This window comes from Sus scrofa, chromosome 12 (assembly GCF_000003025.6).
Source record: "Sus scrofa isolate TJ Tabasco breed Duroc chromosome 12, Sscrofa11.1, whole genome shotgun sequence".
Lineage (NCBI taxonomy): Eukaryota > Metazoa > Chordata > Mammalia > Artiodactyla > Suidae > Sus > Sus scrofa.
The window spans coordinates 12,676,858-12,703,806 of NC_010454.4; the positions used below are offsets into that span (position 1 = coordinate 12,676,858).

The following is a 26,949-nucleotide window of genomic DNA, read 5'->3' on the forward strand; positions in this document are numbered from 1 at the left end:
TCCACACATTAGCATACTATGCTGATGTACAAAGAATGACTGACTTCCAGTTTATAACAAATTTTAAACAGCAAAGTGTAAGAATGAAGAGAAAATAATGAGATATATATGTAATGGCTCATTTATGCAAAAACAAAAACAAAGGATCAGCCAGAGACTGAGGAGATCACATACCTACAAGGGAGGCTGGGACGGAGAAGAAAGGACAGAGGGAATGGAGGTGAGGACGACACTGCTCTGAATGACCCTTTCAGAGGGTGTTAATGTTCCATTACTCAAAAAATAAAGAATAAAATAATCAAAGACAGAGGAGGGAAATTCTAAAATGAAACACCAACAGCACTTCAAATGATTAACTACATAATCACACTGAAGGGAGAGGGGGAGAAATAACCAAATTAACTTTTGAACGCAATAGTGGGGTCATATGCTCTCAGGCTAAGGACAAAAAAAAAAAACAACAAAAAAACTCAAAGAGTATTAAAACATAGTTTTAGGTTTCTTTTTCACAGAAGTATGGTTTAATCAATTCATAAACCATTTCCTGGCATTCAATGTTTGAGCAAACAACTTTATAAATATTGGAAGTCAGGTTTCTCATTGTCAGAGAAGAGAATAACAAATAAGGAAAGAAGGGGGAAAACAACCCTGTAGTATCTAACTGGAACTGGAATTAGTGTGAATTCATGATTTTTATATATTTAACTAGATATAAAAATAGAGGTAGATATGTGTGAGTATCGGTATATGTGTATGGTATAAAAAAGCACATGTATACATATGCATACACATGTATATGCACACATGCACATATATGCACGTGGATATGCACAGTCATCTGTGTCCTATCACTGACTGCTCAGAGTAGATAAAAGTAATTTCTTTAGAAAGAAAACATGCCTTTAGGTAATTTCTAAGTATCTAATAAGAAACCATATTGAAGATCATGAACTGATTGTAAATGAACCACAAGGAAATAATTACATATAAAAATTTGTAGGATACAAGTTAAGCATTTCTTAAAACAATTTAAAGCCTTATATGCATAAGTTAGAAAAAGAAAAGCAACTGCAAACTTTTTTGGAATTATGCTACCCCTACTTTAAAGTACATATAACAAAAAAAGAATATTACAGGTCAATAACACTGATGAACATAGATGAAAAAATTCTCAATAAAATATTAGCAAACCAAACACATCAATATATTAAAAAGGATCACACACCATGATCAAGTGGGATTTATCCCAGGGATGCAAGGAATCTTCAATAACTGCAAATCAATGTGATACACCACATGAACAAACTGAAGAATAAAACCATATGATCATCTCAATAGATGCAGACAAAGCTTTTGACAAAATTCAACACCCATTTTTGATAAAAACACCCCAGAAAGCCAACATAGAGGAAGCTACCTCAACTTAATAAAAGCCATCTATGACAATCACACAGCTAACATCATTCTCAATAGTGAAAAACAAAGCATTTATGCTAAGATCAGGAATGTCCACTTTCACCATTATTAAACATAATTTTGGAAGTCCTAGCCATGGCAGAGAAGAAAAAGAAATAAAAGGAATCTAAATTGGAAAAGAAGAAGGAAAATAATCATTGATTGCAGATGACATGATACTATTCATAGAAAATCCTAAAGATGCTACCAGAAAACTGTTAGAGCTCATCCATGAATTTGGTAAAGTTGCAGGACACAAAATTAATACACAGAAATCTATTGCATTTCTATATGCTAAAAATGAAAGAGCAGAAAGAGAAATCAGAGGAACCACCCCATTTACCATCACATCAAAAATAATTAAAAACCTAGGAATGGACCTACCTAAAGAGACAAAAGGTCTGTACTCTGAAAGCTATAAGATGATGATGAAAGAAATCAAAGATGACAAAAACAGACGTAAAGATTTTCCATGCTCTCGGACTGGATTAATCAATATTGCCAAATGACTATACTACACAAAACAATCTACAGATTCAATGCGAGTCCTATCAAGTTACTAAAACATTCTTCACAGAACCAGAAAAATTATTTTAAAATTTGTATGGAAACACAAAAGACCCCAAATAGCCAAAGCAATATTGAAAAAGAAAAATGGAGCTGGAGGAATAAGGCTTCCCGGCTTCAGACTATACTACAAAGCCAAAGTTATCAAAATAGTATGGTACTGGCACAAAAACAAAAATGCAGATCAGTGGAACAGGATAGAAGTCCCAGAAATAAACCCATGCTCCAGTGGTCAGCTAATCTATGACAAAGGAGGCAAGAACATACAGTGGAGAAAAGACAGTCTCTTCAATAACTGGCACTAGGAAAACTGGACAGCTACATGCAAAGGAATGAAATTAGAACACTCTCTAACACCATACACAAAAATAAACTCAAAATGGATTAAAGACATAAACATAAGGCCAGACACTATAAAACTCCTAGAGGAAAATATAAGCCAAACCCTCTTTGACATAAATCGCAGCAATATCTTATTTGATTCACTTCCTAAAATACGTCCATCATCAAAAAATATACAAACTATAAATGCTGGAGCAAGTGTGGAAAAAAGGGAACCCTTTACACTGTTGGTGGGAATATAAATTGGTGTAAGGACAGTATAGAAATTCCTTTAAAAACTAAATATAGATCTACCATATGATCCAGTAATCCCACTCCTGGGCATATATCCATAGAAAACTCTAATTAGAAAAGATACATGGGAGTTCCCATTGTGGCGCAGTGGTTAACGAATCCGACTAGGAACCATGAAGTTTCGGGTTCGATCCCTGCCCTTGCTCAGTGGGTTAGCAATCCGGCGTTGCCGTGAGCTGTGGTGTAGGTTGCAGACGCGGCTCGGATCCTGCGTTGCTATGGCGCTGGCATAGGCTGGCAGCTACAGCTCCGATTCGACCCCTAGCCTGGGAACCTCCATACGCCGCTGGAGCGGCCCAATAAATGGCAAAAAGACAAAAAAATAAAAAATAAAATAAAATAAAATCACAGTGGTTGAATTCATATAAAAAAAAAAAAAGAAAAGATACATGCACCCCAATGTTCACTGTAGCACTGTTTACAATAGCCAAGACATGGAAGCAACCTAAATGTCCATAGACAGAGGACTGGATTAAGAAGATGTGGTACATATATACAATGGAATATCATTCAGCCAAAAAAAGAATGAAATAATGCTGTTTGCAGCAACATGGATGGACACAGACATGATCATACTGAGTGAGGCAAGTCAGATAAGGACAAATATCATATGGTATCATTTATATGTGGAATCTACTAAAAGGATATAAATAAAAGACCTTATTTAAAAAACAGAAACAAACTCACATATTTCAAAAACAATCTTACACTTACCATAGGTGAAACTACTATGGGGAGGGAAGAATTGGGAGGGAGAAAATAACATACACACAATACTGTATAAAATAAATGATTCATGAGAACCTACTGTATAGCACTGGAAAATCACTCAATAGTTTGTAATAACCTATATGGGAAAAAGAACAGATGTATTTTATGTATGACTGATTCTCTTTGTCACCTGAAACTAATACAACATTGTAAATCAACTATATTCCAATAAAGTGAAATTTAAAAAAATAAAGTACATAGAGTGGGAGTCATAACTTGGGACTTATCTGTGATTTCAGCTGTGAAATTCCTATGTGTCCTGGTCTGTGTAATAAACTGCTAACCCTAACCTTAAACCGAACCCGAACCCTAACCCTAACAGAAGCTGTGGGCAGGGCACATTCTCCCATTCCAGAATACAGCCCGGAAAAAGCAATGGCATATCTAGCATATGCTGCCATCCATGAATCATTTGGATCAAGTCATTAAAAAAGCACAAAAGAAAATCTACTGAGTCGAGGATAATGTGAGAAAAAGAATATATATCTATAATGTATGACTGGGTCACTATGCTGTACAGCGGAAATAGAAAGCGGAAATCAACTAGAATGGAAAAAATAAAAATCATATACATATAAAGAGAAAATCTGCCAAGTGACATAAAAGGTAGAGGCCAGCATTCTAGGAGGGAAAGAGCACTGAATTAGAGATTAGAAGGCCTCGGTTTAAACCCCAGCGCCAACACACTCCAGCTATGCCATACTGGTTAAATAGCTTAGTCGCTGTGAACCCAAGATTCTCCCTTTAAAATGTGGTTAATAATAAACAACCACAGAAAATTCTTTTGAGGATAAATTAAGAGAATAAATATTAAAATCATTTTGTTAACTATAAAATATTAAACAAGATATGGCTATATTGATTAGTTTATCAACGCCCCACCAGGAATGTATTTATTTCACCACATTCCATGGCTAAAGTAAACTTCGATTGTAGTAAAATTCAAAAAGCTAAGGAGTTCCCATCGTGGTGCAGCAGAAACGAATCCGACTAGGAACCATGAGGTTGCAGGTTTGATCCCTGGCCTCGCTCAGTGGGTTAAGGGTCTGGCATTGCCGTGAGCTGTAGTGTAGGTCGCAAACATGGCTCGGATCCCGCGTTGCTGCAGCTGTGGTGTAGGCCATCAGCTGTAGCTCAGATTAGACCCCTAACCTGGGAACCTCCACATGCTGTGGGTGCGGCCCTAAAAAGACAAAAAAAAGGAAGAAGAAGATGCTAAACATATACATCGGTAAAAAAAAAAAAAAAAAAAAAAAAAGAGTTTTGCAAACTTAATGCCTGAAGAAAGCATCCAATAAGCCTAAACATCTCATGTTATGAATGAAGCCTACTGGGTGAGAGTGCCACAAATGTCTCTGTCCCTAAGAGCGGCTCTCAACACTATGCCGACACTCACTTAAAGCACTGAGGGGAAATGCAGTCCTGCGAAGAAATCCTTAATACGAATAGAAGTCTCCTTTTCAACGTGAAACAAGGTCACCACATAGTTCTGTCCTCTCTTCAAGTTTTCCATCGTGCTTCTTAGAGGGAGAGTTCTGTCAGCATGCTCACTGGGGCTCAGGAATGCTCACAATAAACTGGAAACTTTGACTGCTCTCCATCTAAAATGGTTTCAGATGCTCAAGCAGAGTGCAGAAAAGAGAACAGATGGGTCCCCACCACCAGCATCACTGATACTTAAGAAGGCTATTTTTGAGAAGCAAATTATATTCAGAGTTTTTAGGCGCTTTTTCCCCTAGATGTAGAGATAACTTCACTCAAGGTGACACAAGTGTTTGTGTTGATGCAAAGCTGAATACTTTTCAAGTGACCTAACAAAAAGGAACATAAGATTTGGTGGTGCCTTCTACTTATTTATCCATAATTTGTAACTCCAAACATGATAGTATTTGTTGCAAGAAAAGCAAACTACTATCTTCCCATTAACTACTTAGAAAATCATTAAAATGAAACAAATATATAATAAATGTACATTCACATCACAGCCACAACCTGCAAAATGAATGACCTCCGATTATGGGTGTGGTGAGACTTTCATGATGAATTGGAAATTTCTCTACTAAACAAGTAATTCTAAACATTACTACCATTCAAAACTACACGATTAGTCAAAATAGAGCAAGTTAAAGTGCAATTAACTTCTCAAGTAAAGAACTTGAAATGTTTCTAATTACAATCACATAGCACCCCCTTTAAAAAGAAAAAGCCAAATCAAAGAATCAGACATCAAAAGGCCATTAGGTCTTTCAGTGGAGACCATTTCCAGACCTGGTTTACGCCACATAAAACCTCCTTTGGGGTGTTTTCATTTTTCACCAAGAATAGAGATATATGGTTCAAATTACTGAAAGTTTCCTCAAAGTTCCGTGACGTTTGGGTATCCCACACCTAACAGGAATAAATTGTGTACCGAGTAATAAAAAGTGAAAGGATCCGAATTTTTTAAGAAAGCTACCAATTTTTAAATTCTCTTGTTAAATTTCATGACGTCAAATTTCGGGAACTATGATTTAGAATGGAATAAAGGAAATTCCATGAGGAAATACAAGCATGTTTTTCTTAAGGATGGAAATGTTTGACATTTACTTATCTATTGTTTATTACAGTCTGACAAAATCTTTCTTCCCAAAGATCAGGTCTGTTTGCTTTACTCCTAACCTCATGCTTGGACATTAGCACGTTACCAGATTTGTGCCTTTGAAACATTTTACTCCGTCTGGCAGGAAAATTCCCTCCTCTCCACTAGCTCATTTTCCATCCTTCCTTTAGAGCCTTATTTACTGCAGAGAAATATCTAGGAAAGTAAGTCTTCCTCCAAAGTCACTTTCATCCTAGGCCCCATGCTACCAATTCTTCCCACATTCTCTCCTCCCTCTGGGGGTAAGTACAGCCTTCTGCCCCCACCCGTAGGGGATTCAGGGTTCTCCTCAGTCTGGACCTCGAGTTTCCTGCACATTCGGTCCCAGCTGGGCTCATCTCCGCAGGTCTCTCCACATACACTCTGTGCTCTCCACCCTAGATACCGTGTCATACTCGTCCAATTTCCTGGGTGACCTTTTCTATACATAAGGATAAGTATGGTGTTACCATTGTGGATCAGCAGGTTACGAACCTGACTAGTATCTGTGAGGGTGCAGGTTCCATCCCTGGCCTCGCTCAGTGGGTTAAGGATCTGGCACTGCCATGAGCTGTGGTGTAGGTTGCCGGTGTGGCTCAGATCTGGCGCTGCTGCAGCTGTGGTGTAGGCCGGCAGCCCGTAGCCTGGGAACGTCCATGTGCCAAAGGTGTGGCCCCGAGGAAAAAAAAGAGTAAATACATCAATAAGCCATTGTGTTTACAATATTGTGCACACCATCAGAAAGAGATCTACTACCAAAATTACTACCAAATTGAGACTTAGCTGGTAAAACTTATTTCCTGAGTCTCTATGAGAAATCCCAAAGTGTCTGATAGCTAATAGCCAACATCACCACAAGAAGTTACCATCATTGAGGATATTTTTCCAGTATTTCAGATGCGTCATTTAATTCTGTTTTCTTCCTTTATACTTTAACACACAGGTTAGGTCTAGTGTGAAATTAATTGATATTAAAGAAGCATTGCTTTCAACATGGCCAATGATTTCTCTCAACTGTGTTTTGTTTGTAAGATCTGAGTTCTTATCACTAGCACTGGCACTGTTTTTCTGATTTGCAAAAGTATAATAAAACATTAAAATTACTATATAAATGAGCTGTTAAGTAAAAGGAGACAACACTTACATACTGTCCAACAGCCAACAGGTGTAATAACCTAACAGTTCTACTGTAACTCTCTTGGCGCAAGGTGGTAATGTTTTCAATTCATTAGTTTTTATGCTGATAATTACACATGGATGAATATGGAAGGTAAAAAATCCATCACAGTACTTTTAGCACTGATTAGCAGAGAAAATTTTTGTTTATGAAGCCTAGCCAAGAAGACACAGGCAAGATTTCCCCAAATTAGAGAAGGATAAATTACGCAACTTAACTGCTGATTCTAATTTAATAGAAATACCACTTTAGAACACCCAACTCTCTCGGTTATAATTCTTTGCTATCAGATGATGCTTTAATCAATAGTTTGAATTCTGGAACACACTAGTTCACTAAAGAAGAATATTCTTACCAAATGCCTAGAAGCCCTTTACATAATTTTCAAAGACTGTTCTCCTTCTGTGGGCTATAGCAGCAGCTGCGACCAGGGAAAGAGGGAAATGTGTGTGCCACCTGCTAGAGTATTGTGTTAAAGACTGATAATGGAAGCCAAGAACAAAACCAACAGCCTTCCCAGGGACTCTGCTCCTAGATATATACTCAAAGAATTAAAAACAGGTACTCAAGAGTTCCATCATGGCTCAGCGGTAATGAACCCAACTAATATCCATGACGATGCGTGTTCCATCCATGGCCTTGCTCAGTGGGTTAAGGCCTTGCTGTGAGCTGTGGTGTAGGTAGCAAATGTGGCTTGGATCCCTGGTTGCTGCGACATGAACTTACAGGAGAACAACCAAATGGATAAGCAAAGAGGACAGAAGCAGCAAAGACAAGAACAGCATGTAGGAGAAAAGACGAAGGGAAAGGAATGACTAATACAACATCCTGGAACTCTGCAGAAAACGAATTAAAAAGTGGAATTTAAAAAGTAAGAAATAAATAAAAATATTAAAATATCATATAGTAATAAGTGCTGTAAATAAAATTAAGGAAGGAAGTGCTCTGAGACTAAGATATGTTTCTAAATCATTGCTATGAGGATGGTATAGAATAATGATTTCTAAAGCCATGGTCTTGGATTGGATTGTCTCAGGACAGAATCTGAGTGAGCAGAGAGTGGAATGGTCATGCAACAGAGACTGAGAGGAAGGAAGAAAACCAGGAGAAAGTATGTCACAAAAACGGAAGAAGAGAATGTTGTAAGGAAGAGAGACTGAACAAAATCCAGAATGGAAGTCACCGGAATCTCTGAAGAGGTTTTGGTGCCATGAAGGAAAAAAGCCAGATTGGACTGGGCTGAAGAGTGGAAGTGGATGATGAGAAAACAAGAGTCAATAAGAAAATAAATGGACTATAAAAGCAAAGAGGGATTGAGTTTGTCTTAAATTAGACTGCACATTGGAGAACACGGAGCAAAGTGTGAGGAAGCACAGAACTGGAGGAAGAACTGATGTAAGGGACACACCTTATAACTTAACAGAATCAAAAAACGAAAGGGTTTAAAACAAGAATGTTACTGAAATTGGAGTATTTGAAGTCGGAGCTGCAATATACAAATAGGATCAATTTAATATCCAACTAGTGAAAGGTGACTGGAGAGGTGGAGGAGGTGATGACAGAGGGAGGACAAAGCCTTCCCTCTATGCTCCATGAACAAATAGTGTCAGGAATTTTTAAAATCAGAATAAAAGCTCAGAAGGAGTTGACTGTGTTCTATTATATTAATAAAGCATATATCACTGGTGTGAAAAATCAAAGAACACTCACGGCAACAGAGAATATGATGATTTTCTGGAGTTAAAAAAACCATTTGAGAGATCTGAGTCAGCCTTTGATTCACTTATTAATTTTGCAGAAAGCCAACGGTGTTACACAGCTCAGGGGGTCATACAGCGCCACATGGCTCACTATCCTCTTGAAAAAGAGGCGAAAGACCACAAAGCAAGCTGAGATCAAGGACTTTTTCTAAAAATCAAGTTTCAAGGTCATGAAAAGGTCACTGTGTGTTTAGATTTTAGTCACAGGAACTAATCTATAATTGAATCTACAGCAAATCGCAACAATTGATTCCAAAAATGATGATTCCAACTTACCATAAATTGTTTACATTATGCAAGGATAAAATGGATGGGAGTACATACGTTACATTTCAAAAAGAATTCCACCAAAAATAAGTGAAGAATAGTTATAGTCTTCACATACAAAATGACATCTGGCTACCATCTCCTGAACAGCCTTTGTCAAATGCTAACTAAAATACCTAGGAAGAGAAGGAGGACAAAAGTAGGGGAAAAAATCCCAATAACAATGAGAACTGAGTTGAACAAACAATCCAGTCAAAGAACTTGGGCGTAATCGCCAATAAATACAAAGCAAATGGAGGTGGATTGAGAAAAAATATCTACATAGGTTCACCTAAGAGCAAATATAAATTAGTCTCAGGAAATAGAAGCTGAGAAAAATGAGGTAGTAAGATATCTTCTTCCTCTCTTTCTCCCTCAGGTCAAAGATTCTGTGTCTAAAACAATAGAAAAAAATAAAAAATATTTTTCTGTTCTTCTGTGAAGAGGGAAGAACAGAAAATACCTATTGAAATTTTTATACATCCACTCGAGTCAGAAACTCCCAGAAGACATCTAGACTGAGCGTAAAGGACAAATGGTGATGTACTATATGAAGAAAACTGTAATTTCCATAGATAAAGCCATATAGATGGATACAAAAAGAAGCCTGAGTTAAAAATATATTGAGAATGCTAAGATTTGCATTTGTTCAGGAAAAAACAAGTATTTACCATATAGGTTATGAAAAAATATCTCATTAATAAAGCAGAGTTTCTATAGGTGATATTTTCCTAGAAATTTGGGACTTCACTGGCAGCTGAAAATTTTTTCTACCCAGCTTCTTATCTTCAAGACAACATGGGAGTTCCCACTGTGGAGCAGTGGGTTAAGAATCCAACTACATTGGCTTGGGTTGCTGCAGAGGCACAGGTTCAATTGCAGCCTGGCGCAGTGGGTTAAAAGTTTCAGCATCTCCACAGCTGCGGCAGCTGTGGCTCGGATTCAACCCCTAGCCCAGGAACTTCCATAAGCCATGGGTGTGGCCATTAAAAAAAAGAGAGAGGGAGTTCGTGTCATGGCACAGTGGTTAACAAATCCAACTAGGAACCATGGGGTTGCGGGTTCGATCCCTGCCCTTGCTCAGTGGGTTAAGGATCCAGTTGCCTTGAGCTGTGGTGTAGGTTGCAGATGCGGCTCGGATCTGGTGTTGCGGTGGCTGTGGTGTAGGCCAGCAGCTGCAGCTCCAATTCAACCCCTAGCCTGGGAAACTCCATATGCCACGGGAGCGGCCCAAGAAATGGCAAAAAAATAAATAAATAAATAAAATAAAATAAAAAGAGAGAACATGAAAATTATACAAGTCAACATGGAGCAGAGAGAATCCATACCCAAAATCTTGTCATTTGCTATGACATGGATGAATCTAGAGGACATTATATGCTAAGTGAAATAAGCCCAGCAGAGAAAGACAAATATTGCATGGTATCATTTATTTGTGAAATCTTAAAAAAAAAAAAAAAAAACCCATGGAAACAGAGAATAGAAAAATGCTTACTGGGAGCTGGGGTGGGGAGGTGGAAATAAGGGAGAAGTTGGTAAAAGAGCACACACTTTCACTTAAATATAAAAAAGATCTGAGGCCACAATGATAACTATACATTACAGTTGATAATACTGTGTGTTGTATAATTAAAATTTGCTAAGTAGAACTTAAATTTTTTAAATCATTAAAAAGTTATGATTACTCAATAAAAACAAAACCTTTTTGATATACTGTAACACCTATTTATAATTTTTTAAAATATAAAGCCTTCTCAGCAATGGAAGGGAGTTTCCTTAAGGTGATATAATAAGGTACCTATCAAAAATCTTCAACCAAAAGTTACACATTAAAATATTCCCTATACACATGGATGCCCACACTCAACACACTAGTCAACATTTTACTAAAAATTCTAGCCAAAGCCAAAAGGTGAAGATGATTATAGAGAAAGCATAAAAATTGAAAAAGAAAGAAAAAACAAGCATTTTTACTAATTATTTGTTATCCATACAACAAATCCAAGATAACTTGTGAACACTGAAAATAAACTAAGCAAAGTTGCTAGATGAAGGAGTTCAACATTAAAAAATGTATTTCTGTTCAGCTACCTATATCTATTAGTTGAAAAACATAATTTTCAAAAAGGTAAAATACAAAATGGTACCATGAACTAGAAGATACTTAAGAATCAATCTAACAAAAATACAAAATATATATATGGAGAAATTGTAAACATATATTAAAAGACATTAAAATAGGCAAATTAATGGAGAAAATACTACTTATGGAAGAAGGAAACTAGTGTAGTAAAAATTTTAATTCTATTTAACTTACAAAAATAATGAAAACATAATAAAATCCCAAGAATATTTCAGTAAAACCTGATTCTAAAATTGAAATAGGAGTTCCCGTCATGGCGCAGCGGTTAACGAATCCGACTAGGAACCATGAGGTTGCGGGTTCGGTCCCTGCCCTTGCTCAGTGGGTTAAGGATCCAGCGTTGCAGTGAGCTGTGGTGTAGGTCGCAGACACGGCTCGGATCCCGCGTTGCTGTGGCTCTGGTGTAGGCCAGTGGCTATAGCTCCGATTCGACCCCTAGCCTGGGAACCTCCATATGCCACAGGAAGAGGCCCAAGAAATGGCAAAAAGACAAAAAAAATAAATAAAAATAAAATAAAATTGAAATAGAAGAACAAATGGCTAAGAATAGCTTACTGAGAGATAAAGAAAGGAATGTGGGAGAAAAAAAAGAATAGAATATGAAAGGAGATATTCTCATTCTATGAGAGCTCAAGATTTAATTTGCATTCAGAGTAATTAAAATGGAAAATCAGATTCCACCTATAAGTGAAATCCTACAATCCTGTCTTTCTGTCTGGCTTATTTCACTTAGCATAATACCCTTCAAGTCCATCCATGTCATCAAAAATGGCAAGATCTCATTATGAGTGAGTAATAGCCCACTGTATGTGTGAACCACATCTTTATTCATCTATCAATGGATATTTAGGTTGCTTCCATATCTTGGCCATTGTAAATAATGTTGCTATGAACACTGGAGTACACATATATGTTCAAATAAGTGTTTTCATTTCCTTCCGATAAGCACCCAGAAGTGGAATTGCGGGATCATATTGTGGTTTGTTTTTTAATTTTGAGGAACCTGAACCTCCATACTGTTTTTCATAGTGGATGTACCAATTTACATTCCCACCAACATTGCATGAGGGCTCCCTTTTTTCCACATCCTCACCAACACTTATTTTTTGATAATAGTCATTCTAACAGGTGTGATGTGATATCTCATGGTGGTTTTCTAAAAACAAAACAAACCAACAAACATAACAAAACAGAAACAGATTCCATAGATCCAGAGAACACACTAGCAGCTGCCAGATAGGAAGGGAGTAGGAGATGGGTGAAACAGGTGAAGGAGATTAAGAGGTACAAACTTACAGTTACATGGGAATGTAATGTACAGCTTAGGGAATACTGTCAATAATATTCCAATAACTTTGGTGACAAAAGGTACTAGACTTAATATGGTGATCATTTGATAATATATGAAATACCAAATACTTGTGTGGTATGTCTGAAACTATTAATTATTTTAAGTGAATTACCCTTCAATTAAAAAATAAAAAAATAAAATGTCAAAACAGTAAAAAGCTCTATTTAATGTGATAATAAGCTCTTTTGATTTTATTTGTGCTTTTCCTAACTTTACAATTTTCTACAGCAAGTATGTACTACTTTTTTGATGAAAATAAAGCTAAAGAGTAGATACTTTGAAAAGTTTTCTCTTTGGGCAATGTCAGCACCCAAAGTTTTTATTCTCCAAGGACCTTGGATAAGATCATTTTAACATAAGTCCTCCATTACAATGGTAGAAAGAAAGCATTTCTCTTTTGGACTAGCCTAGAACTTAAATGGCAGTGACATATAATAAACTTTTCAAATAACTCAACTATAATATACTTTACCAATTTCTGGTTACACTTAATCCTGCTTTGATATAAATAATCTAATTCTAGCTACATAAAATCTAAAATGATTTCACATATGTCAAATAATATGTTCTTGCTCCCCAACTCAACCCAATATCCAGCTTTTTAGAGGTAACGCTATGGGCAGATATAAAAATCTGATATATTTTAATTGAATAATGCATTATAAATTGAATTTGTTCTTAATTTTAGTAATAATAGCAATAGAAAAAAACAGAAAATTTATAAACTTTATCAATTGGTCTTTAAATTTATATATTCTTGGTTAAAATCAATACCACATCTTCTTAAATAAGTACCATAAGTTTCACGCTATTTTTATATTGTAGTGGAACCTGTTTTTAGTTACTTTTCCAAGAAAACTTTAAAAAGTACAAATCTATTTTCTACACAGAATAATACTTCTTTTTTGCTTTTTTTTTAGGGCCACACCCACAGCATACAGGGCTAGCACCCAGGCTAGGGGTTAAAGGGAGCTACAGCTGCCAGTCTATACCACAGCTACAGCACCTTGGGATCTAAGCCACCTCTGTTGACCTACACCACAGCTCATGGCAAGACCAGATCCTTAACAAACTGAGCAAGGCCAGGGATCGAACCCACATCCTCATGGATACTAGTTGGGTTCATCACCACTGAGCCACCACAGGAACTCCTAGAATAATACTTCTTATCAAGGTGCTCCTATAAAGATGATTTCGTTCACCTGGGCATAGAAATCTTTTGACTGACTATTCAAGTTTGCAGGCTTCCTTCAGTTTCTCTCTAGGTAGTCCCTTGATTCCATTTTTTCCTATTTAAAAGTATATATCACTGCGAATTTCCTTGAGATATTTGTCACCAGTCTTACAAACAAAATGCCAGAGCCACAGTTTCTCACTTTGGCACAATATAAAACTAAATTTGGAATTATTCTATTTGGCTCAACTTTAAAATTCCTACCCAAGACTGACTTAACCTAGCTCTACCTTCTGACCAAAATTCAAAATACAAGCCCCTGGGCAAACTGCAAGGTTATCTGTCTTTAAATGTATTTTCATCGAAATTTTTGCAATAAGCAGAATTCCTTAAAAAACAAAGTTAATCAACATGTAGTCCACTTTTTCTTTGAATAATCACAAGATTGCTAGTATTCCATTTAAATCTTCTTTTAAGATTAGTTTCTAGCAAATAAAAATACAAAAACACTGTTATTATAACTTTGCAGTTTTATTATCTTTACTCTAAGGCATTCTTACTGGAAAATTAATCCCTGTTCCTACTAATATTGTAAATGTTGATTTATAACAACAAACAAGCAATCAAAGATAAATGAAGGAGATTAAAAAGAACCTTACAGGAAATCTTTTCCACCCGTGTTTAAAAATATAGCTTCTTTAAAAATATAACTTTAGGGGTAAATAATCTGTTTTCTACTGCAATGGGAGATTATAAATACTACGTATATTGAGCAAGAAAAGACTATGTTTTTTAAAAGCAATATATCAGTTTGTTGGGAAAATAACACCCTGAAACTATTTCACAAATTTCCTCATTTTAAACAAAACTATAGATAAAGCCAGGCAAAAGAAGAAGTGCTGGTGGTGCTAATTTTTGTATAAATAAACAATTTCATAGAATGACTTTCAATAAACCAGATGATAAACATTTGCTGGATATCACTAGCATCGAAAGCTGACTTCAAAACAAGTCAAATAAAAATATAATTCAAGAACACTGTGAATTACTTTAGAAAACATGAGCAATTTTTTTCCTAGCAATTCTATGCACCAGTGAAACTGTACCTGTAAAGGCAATTGTATGTGAAAACATAATACAAATTTTCAAAAAAAACACAGCTACCAATAATATAAATCTTCATGGGAGACAGAGTATTTTAAAAAATCAAGAATATGATAAAATAAGCCCTTAAGAAATTTTCACATACTTCTCCTTGCTCACAATACTTGTTCTGTTAGCTTAATCACCCACTCATCCAACAGCAGGTCCATGAATCAGATCACCTGGGTTGTAGATCCTCCTGAACAAATAAAGGTGATGCAATGACTGTGTTCTCAGAATGAGAGGTTCAAAACTACACCACAGTGAAGTACAAGTAAAGAAAGGCCACCAGTAACTTGCCTTTGGTCTCAAACCAACTCGAACTATCACCAGCTTCATGTGGTTCTTCGATAGTGCCCCTGCACAGTCTACAGGCCTACCCTCCCTTAACATGTGCCCACTTGGCACAACATAAAAAACGGATGGAGGTATAGATCTAACAGAAGTGTACAGCTATGTTTAGCAAAAGAGAAATAATAAGAATGTTCATAGCAGAACAATTAATATCTAAAAACTAGAAACTGCTCAAATGGATATTGACAGTAGGATGGATAAATTACACTGCGGTATGTTCACTCTGAAATACTATTCACCAAGTGAGAATGAAAAACAGAACAATCCATGATCCAGCAATTCCACTCCTGGGTATATATAAGAAAAAACAAAAACATACATGCACCCCAATGTTCACAGCAGCACTACTTACAACAGCCAGGACATGGAAACAACCCAAGTGCCCATCAACAGATGAAGAGATTAAGAAAATGTGGCAATGGCATATTAGCCATAAAAGGAATGAAATTCTGCCATCTGAAGCAACATCGATGGACCTAAAGAATATTATGCTAAATGAAGTCAGATTGAGGACAACAAATACTATATATATGACATCACTTAGACGTGGAATCTATACGCAAAATAGAAACAGACTGAGAGAGATGGAAAACGAATTTGTGGTTACCAAAGGGGAGAAGGAAGCAGGGAGGGACAAATTAGGGGTATGGGATTAACATACACAAACTACTATGTATACAATAAATAAGCAAAAGGATATACTATATAGCACAGGGAATTACAGCCATTATCTTATAATAACTTATGATGGAGTATAATCTGCAAAAGTACTGAATCGCTATGCTGTATACCTGAAATTAATATAACACTGTAAACCAGCTATACCTCAATTAAAAACAGAAGCTAAAGGAATTCCCATTGCAGCTCAGTGGGTTAAGAACCTGATATAGTATCCACGAGGATGCAGGCTGGGTCCCTGGCCTGGCTCCGTGGGTTAAGGATCCAGTGTTGCTGCAGGCTGTGGTGTAGGTCACAGATGTGGCTCAGATGCCTCATTGCTGTGGCTGTGGCATAGGCTTGCAGTTGCAGCTCTGATTTGAACACCCTAGGCTGTGAAGTCCATATACTGCAGGTGTGGCCCTAAAAAAAAGAAAAAAAAAAACCCAAATGAGAATGAATAAACTACAATGATATATAACAATATAACTCACAAATCTAAAAGAAGCTCACTTATCTGTCACTCCATCCAGAGTACTGAACCGTGAGCTACATGACTAGGGGACAAGAGGAGGCGGGGAGAATTAAAGGAGGCTGCATTAAAGGATGCAGATCCTACTAACTACATCTTGGACTCCAACAAGAAGCTTGTCTTGAGCCACTGGGAAAGCCCTACCCAAAAAGCCCCTCAACAGGCAAAGAGTCAAGCCCCAGGAATATGTGCACTTCACTCACATACACCCCCAATCTGTGTTTGGCTTCCTATGCCGCAGCCGGAGCAAGCTTTAGCAGATGGCTAGTGAGAACATGCAAAAAGTGCTGATGAGGTTGCAGAGAAAAGGGAATCCTTTACACTGTAAGTGAGGAAGTAAACTGGTATAGCCAATTCCCCCTACACTGGAAAGCAGTAGAGAGGTTCCTCAAGAGATTAAAATAGAACTGCCATACAATCCAGCAATCCCACTTCTGAGTATATATCCAAAGAAAATGAAATCAGGACCTTGAAGAGGTAACTGTACCACATGTCCACTGCAGTATTATTCACAACAGTCAGTATGTGGAAACAACCTGAGCGTCCACCAGCAAGCGAATGGATAAAGAAGATGTGGTATATATGTGCGTGCAATGGAATACTATTCTGCCTCAAAAAGAAGGAAATCTTACCTTCAACAACACAGACCTTCAACAACCTTGCAACAACATGGATGGACCTTGCCGGCATTATACTAAGTGAAATAAATCAGAAAGAGAAAGATAAATGCTGTATTATATCCCCTATATGTGGAATTTTTTTAAAGCCCTATTTATAGAAACAGAGTAGAATGGTGAACACCAGGGGCTCGAAGTGGAAGGAACAAGAGGAGATGGTCAAAGAATACAAACCGCCACTTATAAGATGCGTAAGTTCTGGGGATCCAATGTGCAGCATCGTGACTGCAGTTAGGAATACTGTATTACACACATATTAATACTGCATTACATAAAGCTGTTAACAGAGTATATCTTACATGGTCTCACCACAAAAAAGTATCTTAAATGGTAATTATGTGAGTTTATGGAGGTGTTAGCTAGCGCCAAGATGGTAATCTTTTCCAAACATAAGCATATCAAATCAACATGCTGTACTTCTGAAACTTACACAGTGTTATATGTCACGTATATACATATATATCCTTCAGTAAAGCAGGGACAAAATTAATAAAAGTTAAACATCTTTAAATCTGTATTTTTTGAAATCACAAAGCAGTATTTAAACTTTTCTTTTTTTTTTTTTTTTTTTTTTTTGGCTTAGGGCCGCACCTTTGGCATATGGAAGTTCAAATCAGTACTGTAGCTGCCGGCCTACGCCACAGCCACAGCAACATGGGATCCAAGCCGCATCTGTGACCTACACCATGGGCTCACAGCAACGCCAGATCCCCGAGCCATCGAGCGAGGCCAGGGATTGAACCTGCATCCTCATGGATACTAGTTGGATTTGTTTCCCCTGCAGCACAGTGGCAACTCTTAAAAACTCAGTTTTAATATTTCATGTTTCCATTTACTCAATAATCTTAATATAGAATAAAAATATAAAGTAGTGTAGCTTTTCCATCAGTATAACCTCTCTTAAAATGCTGTGCCAGGATATCCTTCCATTCTAGGTGAGAAAAATTCCAACTGTAAAAAAAATGGAATACCAACCTTATCACCTATCCATTTATTGTAAGAAATATTAAAAGGTTTTTTCAGTCAAAACCTCAAAATAATTAGAGTTCAGATATTTCCAGAGACCGAGTTTATAGGCTGTTCCACCCTGTGCTGGATAAGTGATCTGAGACAAGTTCAAAATCCTCAAGATTCTGAGGAGTTGCTGGACACATTTATTTTAGAATATGTAAAACGTAAAAATGTAAAACGGACATTTTTTTTAATGTCCTATATGCTCACCAGTTAAGGGTAATCATTATTGTTTACAATTCTTCTTTAATCCTTATTGGTTTTTTTGGTCTTTCCTATTATTTTAAGCTACAAAAGTAACATATAATACTCTTATTGGAAAAGAGTCAAACGATACACAAATATAAAGAGGAAAACATAAATACCATCATAAACACCTTGGCAAATGTGTATTTTCAGGTCTCTTTCAGTGCATTTACACACAGAGACATCACAAAGAATTTGTTTTTCTAACTTCATCCTTGTATCAAAGTTAAACATCTGTTAACCTGGAAGCAACACATCAGGGCTACATTAGCTCAGGTCTCCATGAAATGCCAAAGCACATCTTTTTTTTTTTTTTTTTTTTTTTTGTCTTTTTGCCATTTCTTGGGCCGCTCCCGTGGCATATGGAGGTTCCCAGGCTAGAGGTTGAATCGGAGCTGCAGCCACCAGCCTACACCAGAGCCACAGCAATGCAGGATCTGAGCCGCGTCTGCAACCTACACCACAGCTCACGGCAACACCGGATCGTTAACCCACTGAGCAAGGGCAGGGACCGAACCCGCAACCTCATGGTTCCTAGTCGGATTCATGAACCACTGCGCCACGACGGGAACTGCCAAAGCACATCTTAATATGATTTCAACTTTTACTGAGGGTCAAAATAAAAAGTAGCCAGTTAGCATTTTATGCAAAATAACTACTGAAGATCTTGTCCCTTATTACTTATTTCTTTTGATTAGAAAAAATCAATCATGATAATTTCCTTCTGAAATCTGGCGCCATGAAGGATCTTTTCGAGGTGACAGAAATGTTTTAAACTGAACTATCGAAGTTCCTGTCATGGTACGGTGGAAACGAATCTGACCAGGAACCATGAGGTTGCGGGTTCGATCCCTGGCCTCGCTCAGTGGGTTAAGGATCCAGTGTTGCCGTGAGCTGTGGTGTAGGTCGCAGACGTGGCTCGGATCTGTAGGTCAGCAGCTACAGCTCCAATTAGACCCCTAACCTGGGAACCTCCATATGCCGCAGGTATGGCCCTAAAAAGACAAAAGACAGAAAAAATAAATAAATAAACGGAACTATGGTGATGGCTGCACAATTCTAGATTTACTAAAAATCAGTGGGCTGTGCGCTTAAACTGAGTAAATTTCATGGGTTGATGATTCAACCTCAATAAAGCTGTTTAAAAAAACAATGCCAGGAGATTACTTCTTCTGAAGAACTTGTTTGCATTCTTATAAGATAATGACAAATAAAATAAGTGCTAATACACATATATAACAGGCACTGTTCTAAATACTTTATATTAACTATTCTAAGCCTCTTAATAATCTTAGGAGGAAGATATTATTATTATCCTCATTTTACAGATTAAAGACTGAACCACACAGAAGTTAAGCCCCATGTCCATGGTCACACAGCTAGTAATTTGAACTAGAATTTGGACCTATGACAGCTGGGTCCAGAGTCTATGCTCTTAACATACAATAAACTCAAATGCCTCCCAAAACCACCTGAAAGATTTCAGGCCAAGGCAAATTTAGCATTTCAGTACAGAAATAATTTTATTTTCGATACAATAATATCTATCCTTTACATGTTCATGCTATACTTTAATTTTAATTACATGTTAATATTTGTTTATGCTGTAAGCCATTTCATCTGTTTTGGAAATAACAGATATTTTATCTGTTGTTTCTTGTAATAAGTTCACTATATCTGTGTAATATACATACAGGAACTATTTACCTGCACTAATAAACTCTAATAAACATTATTCTTACTTTTCTTATATTCACCCATTATTTAAATGATATGATCCTGAAAGCATTTACAACTCATAGGGCTATTTAGAATCACAACTATAAAAAAATCAGTAACATTCTAAATAATTCTGGATAGAAATGCCATGATGAAAATAAGACTTCGTATTTAAATCCCTAAGGTGTTTTTTCTCCAAAAGGAAAAGCTGGGTAGCTTTAAAGACATTCTATTAGGTCAGTCTCCAGAAGAAAAAAAACACAGATTTTCATTCTGTGTACATGAACCGAGAAAAAAAATTACTCCAAGGAAGAACATGGTGCACTTTGAACATGTAAGTTGATGGGAACCAGCAAAGGGAAAGTCAGTCGAGCGAGCAGTACGATGATCAGGAGGTCTTCAGGCCACTGAGTTTTAACAAGGTGTATGAAATGCAAGCTCCTACGCATGGAAAGGACAACAACAAGGTCCTACCGTGCAGCACAAGGATTATATTCAATGTCCCATGATAAACCATAATGGAAAAGAATATTTTTAAAAAGAGTGCGTGTGTGTATATGTATATATGTATACACACACACACGTATAACTGAGTCACTTTGCTGTACAGCAGAAATTAACACAACATCGAAAATCAACTATACTTAAATAAATAATTCTTTTTAAAAAAAGATGTTATGGACATAGAAGGTTAAGCAAACTGACTCTGGACTTCTCAAATTACTAACTCTAACTCTTGAAATGGTGACTGAAACAGTTCATTTTTTTCCCTCATTACAAAAATTTCTATTTTAGCAAACAATGCATCAATCCCAACAATAGTTCAATAGGAGACAAAATATCTATTTTACACAAAGTAAATAAAATAAAATCAAGAACACCTCATGCTATCAAGTGAAGCAGGAAAAATGCACCTACCATCACCCCATTGTCTATGAGAACAGTGCCCTCTGTACTGGGGACACTAACACACAGTGTACTGCACTAATATACTAACAGACAGTGGGTTACGCAGTGGAAAGATCTGTGCGCCATGGCAGAGACCTTGCCTGCTTTGTTCAGCACTTTATACTCAGCATCGATAAAGTCCCAAGGACAAAATACATGTTGAGAGGAATTAAGAAAATAATCTGATTAAAAGCATATATGAGGTATTGAATGGCTAAACAAAACAAGTGATGCTCTACCTTCTTCATACAAAGGTACATGGCATGACCAAAAGGACAGAGGGTTTAATATCCCAAGCTGCATGAAACTTTAAACCCAGAAGGTACAATGCCATATTTTGTTTCACCTCACATACATTAATAATCAAAATACACGCTTCATACAAAAGAACCAACTTGTGATAGTTAAGTAACAAGAATTCCTTCCCAAAAAAGTCTGTCTCAAAAAAAAAAAGGCGGGGGGGATATAGCTGTAGAATGGTACAAAAGGAGATCTGACCAAAGGAAGGCATATCACAGATTTCCCTTGTGGCACAGTCGGCTAAGAATCTAGTGTTGTCACTGCAGCAGTTGGGGTCGCTGTTGTGGCTCACATTTGATCCCTCGCCCGGGAACTTCCACATGGCCAGAGTAGAGACCCCACCCCCATCCCAAAGGAAGGCATATCATGTTCCTGCATAAACAGATTCAAGATTGAAAGATGTCAATTCTGCCTCTGTTGAACTACATATATTCGACAATATTAACAAAAAGATTAATAGGTTTTTTAAACTAAATAAGCTAATTATAAATCTCCAATGGAAAAATATAAATAAGAAAAAAAAGGAAGATTCAAAAAAAGAGCGGAGTAACAGGATAAGAAGTCCTACTAGACACTAAACATTTTCTTAATTATAGTTGATTTACAATGTTGTGCTAATTTCCACTGCACAGCAAAGTGACTCAGTTATACATACATATACATAATATATATATATTCTTTGTTTTAATATTTTTTCCACTATGGTTAATCCCACTAGATTAGATATAGTTCACTGTGCTGTACAGCAGGACCTTGTTAATCCATTCTGTATGTAATAGCTCGCATCTGCAAGTCCCAAACTCCCAATCCATCCCTCTCTCTCCCACCTCCCCTTTGGCAACCACAGGTCTGTTCTCTATGTCTGTGAGTCTGTCTCTGGTTTGTAGATAGGTTCATTTGTGCCATATTTTAGACTCCATATATGTGATATCATATGGTATTTGCCTTTCTCTTTCTGACTTATTTCACTTAGTACAATAATCTCTAGTTCTGTCCATGTTGCTGCAAATGGCATTATTTCTTTTATTATGGCTGAGTAGTATTCCATTGTATATATGTACCACATCTTCTTAATCCACTCAACTGTCAATGGACATTTCAGTGGTTTCCAGGTCTTGGCTATTGTGAATAGTGCTGCTGTAAACATAGGAGTTTATTATCTTTTTGAATCATTGTTTTGTCCAATGTATATGCCCAGGAGTGGGACTGTTGGATCATTTGGTAATTTTATTTTTTAGTTGTTTATTTTGTTTGTTTGTTTGTCTGTTTGTTTTGTCTTTTTGCCTTTTCTAGGGCCGCTCCCGAGGCATATGGAGATTCCCAGACTAGGGGGTCTAATCTGAGCCGTGGCCACCAGCCTAAACCAGAGCCACAGCAACACGGGATCCGAGCCACGTCTGCAACCTACACCACAGCTCACGGCAATGCTGGATCCTTGACCCACTGAGCAAGGCCAGGGATCCAACCCGCAACCTCATGGTTCCTAGTCGGATTCGTTAACCACTGAGCCACCACGGGAACTCTGATTTTTCAGTTTTCTAAGGAACCTCCAGACCGTTTTCCATAGCGGTTGTACCAATTTACATTCCCACCAACAGTGTAGGAGGTTTCCCTTTTCACCACACCTTTCCCAGCAGGTGTTACCTGCACACTTTTTAATGATGGCCATTCTGACCAGTGTGAGATAGTACCTCATTATAGTTTTGATTTGCATTTCTCTAATAATTAGACGCTAAACATTATTTTTAAACTGTAGTTATTAAAAGAGTATAGGCATAGCCAGATCTCTTGAGCAGAACTGAAAGTCTAGAAACATGTCAATGATAAAAGCACTATAGCAGAACTCTGACAAGGGACATGCTAGATTATTAAATAAATTATGTTGAGGCAACTAGGTACCTATTTGACAAAACCTAAAAACAACAGGATCTGTGCCTCACAACCTACACCTGAAACATTCCAAATGGATCACAGATTTAAATGTTAAAATCAAACTGTATATGTACTAGAGGACAAAGAGAAGCATTTTCATCATGGGTTCATCAATAAAGAGCTGGCAAAATAAATTTTATCAAACACACAGAATGGACAAGCTCTTTGTGACCTTATACGAAATAATCTCCAAGACATGCTGACAAGTGAAAAAATCAGGATGTATGTAGAGTAAAAGGGGAAAAGATGATGGTGAAAGAATATTTATGCCTGCACATGAAAGGATACACAGGGAACTGGGAACACCACTCTGTCCAGAGAGACAAAACATGGAGCAAGAGGGCTCCTAAAGAGGCGGCTTTTTCCTCCCTGCTCTTTCTTCCGTCTTTCCTATTTCCAACCACGGAACTCTATTACTGCTTTAAGAAGCTGTTTAAAAATTATAAGGGTTCCATAAGCCACTGTCTTCATATTTGATTATGGTATATTTATCTACAGCAAAGTCTAAGCAAGAGCAAACTTAATGGACATTTCTAAATATTTATACAGTCAAATATATATATCTACATTTTGTATATTATATAAATTTTGCAAAAAATCAGCTAAACATATATTTTGGGGTTATAAACTAATTTTGACAAAAATCCAAGATAATAATTTAAAAAGGGACTAATGGGATATCCAGTTTTCATGAGACACCTCCTTTTAACAAAAACGTATGAAGATTTTGTTTTAATAATGTCAAAAGGCCTCTGGCCTGAGAGGTTATAGCCCAGATTTAAATTTGTCTCGTCTCTCTGTATTTTTTCAAACCCAGTAAAAGCTTTATTTGTGGTGGAAACATTCACACACAGTCACATGTACATATACGCATATACATTAGCAACTGCAACTGAAACAACATGTTTTAGTTAAGTAAGGGCTTGCTTCCCTTGGTCGTTTATAACCTTATTATCTAAAGACCAATTCTGTAAGATGTTCTAGTGAAATTACCACTGCTTACTTTCAGTACCAACTAAAAAATAAAAAGCTTATCTATTATTGATGTCAGAGTAGAAATATTTATGATGTTTACAACTGACAATGCAAAAAAGTTAAAATGGATCAGAATAAATCTCTTTCAAGACAGTTTATATTATACTGCCAGAGGAGTTTGAAACAGGTTATCAATAAAAAAATACTTTGGAATGTTTCATTGAATGCTTTAAAATAAACAATTTATACAATATCTCAGAACAATGCTTTATTATTTTTATAGCACTAAAAACTTAGAAATCAAATTTAGTAAACATGAATATCAAAAAAGAAATAAATCTATACTGTATGTATCCGTTGTTCATAAGTTTTAACACCTCCAAAAAAAAGCAATATACTTTTTTGGTGTTAGCCCTTCAAAGAGTTACACCAAATTATTTCGTTACATATGGTAACGTTCCATTCATTACTCTAAGGTTCCCATTTACTTTAATTACTTATCTTTGAAAAACGAACACACAGAATTCATACCATTACAGCTAGAGTTTCAGATATTTCCAGTTACTGGAAGTTATTAAAACATTTTCTGCAACAAAATGAAACAGGAATCAAAAAAATGTTTAGAATGTGTGTAGAATAAAAATTTTCAGTAGAAAAATAATATTAAGCTGGCTTTATTCTTGAAAAACAGTAACAAGTAGGCAAATTAGCTTTAAGGGGTTAGCATTTCCAGTGAGGGCGGACTTCAGCGTTCCTCTTAAACAGCTGTAGGAAGTGAATGATCAACCGGAGCTCTAAAGCAAAGACTGAGTTGAAAACACTTATGATGTATTTGGATGCAAATCAACTCGTAAGTTAATTCCAGTTCTCTGATATCCTCTACCATACATTCATGCACAGAAGAAATAAACCCTATAGGGTGAAAGAATGACTGAATACCAGCACATTCTAAAAGTGAGATTCTTCACTTTTCTGTATGTTTATCACAGAAAAAAAAACTGTTAACAGCCATGGCAGATTTCCATATCATATGTCTGTCCTTTAGAAAAATGGAATTGTTTCTGGACCAATTGGGTCAGACACTCTTCCTAGACTGAAAAGTAGTAGCAGTCGCCCCCCAGAACATCTTCCTTTGGGAAAACAGCCAGCATGTGTTGTTTACTTTGAAGTTCAGACCACACAATCACTTACTCTGCTACTTTCAGACCAAATTACTCCCGCTATACCCGGTGCTATATATTGTTAAGATGATACAGACACTGAGTGAAAATGAAGACATCACCCACCTACACGGGGAAGAGAAGAAATGGACCTACAGGGGGATGTTATTTAACAACCTAAAAAAAGCTTTCTTTTTTTTTTTTTACCTTTTCTAGGGCTGCTCTCTCGGCATATGGAGGTTCCCAGGCTAGGGGTCAAAATGCAGCTGCAACTGCCAGGATGTACCACCCCACAGCAACGCCAGATCAGAGCCACGTCTGCTACCCTCACCACAGCTGACAGCAACGATGGATCCCTAACCCACTGAGCAAGGCCAGGGATCGAACCCACAACTTCATCGTTCCTAGTCAGATTCGTTAACCACTGAACCTCGACGGGAACTCCTAACAACCTAAAAAAGCTTTTTTAACTCCAAGTAAAATTTGGTATTTTGGTGAAGACTTCTAACACCTTAACGTGTTTCTTGGCTTAGAAAAAGATTATGTTGTATACAGAAATTATGGAGGTTTCAGGGTTTTTTCATTGTCCATCAGTGAACATTAAAGGATACCACACGGTTTTACTCATAAACTCTCAATGTTTCACTGAAAAATAATCTTTCTTATTTCCAATTACGCTTATTGTCAGCAACTTAATACCTAATACTCGAAGTACTTCAAATGCCTAACCTGGCTAAGAACAGGGTTATGTCTTAAGCTATAGCTTCTAAACCTTCTATTTCTTTTTGTATGATACTACAATATACAGACACTGTGGGTACTCAAGTATTTGTTGACTTACTGTTATTTAAAGGAATTACCTCTTCTTTTAAGGATATAAACTACAAACCAACTAACTAATGGAAAACATATAAACAAATTACAAAAGAAAAGGGACGAGGCAAAACAAAAGAAACGAACGTGTAGGAAGTTGAACAGATGAAGAAAGTTGTTAACATTTTAGGTAGGAAAAAAATGAATTAATGATGCAAAAAGGGAGGACATCCCATCCATAAAGCAAGAAGGTCTGAGTTGTGTCCTTATTCAGGGTGGAGTATAAAATACCGTTATTCGAAGTAATGTTTAATGAATATTACAATTCCCCTCTGATTTCATGTAGTTCACATGCGATGATGTAAACAAGTGAGCACTAAGACCTGGTATAGATAAAAAACTGGCAGCCTGTGATGTCATGGTACATAAGTTGTTTTAAGACCTTCTAATCAGCAACTGATCCAGTACGTTTTACGAACAAAGTGAAGAGGAGGAAATGGGTATGCAACCTTCCCAGGCAGAATT

General features: G+C 36.8%; 1 protein-coding gene across 9 annotated transcripts in view; it reads right to left on the bottom strand.

Annotated features, from left to right (window-relative positions):
- The window catches only part of CEP112 (centrosomal protein 112), a 475,548-nt gene that overhangs the window by 336,575 nt on the left and 112,024 nt on the right, over positions 1 to 26,949 (bottom strand). The gene's annotated exons all lie outside the window — the stretch shown is intronic.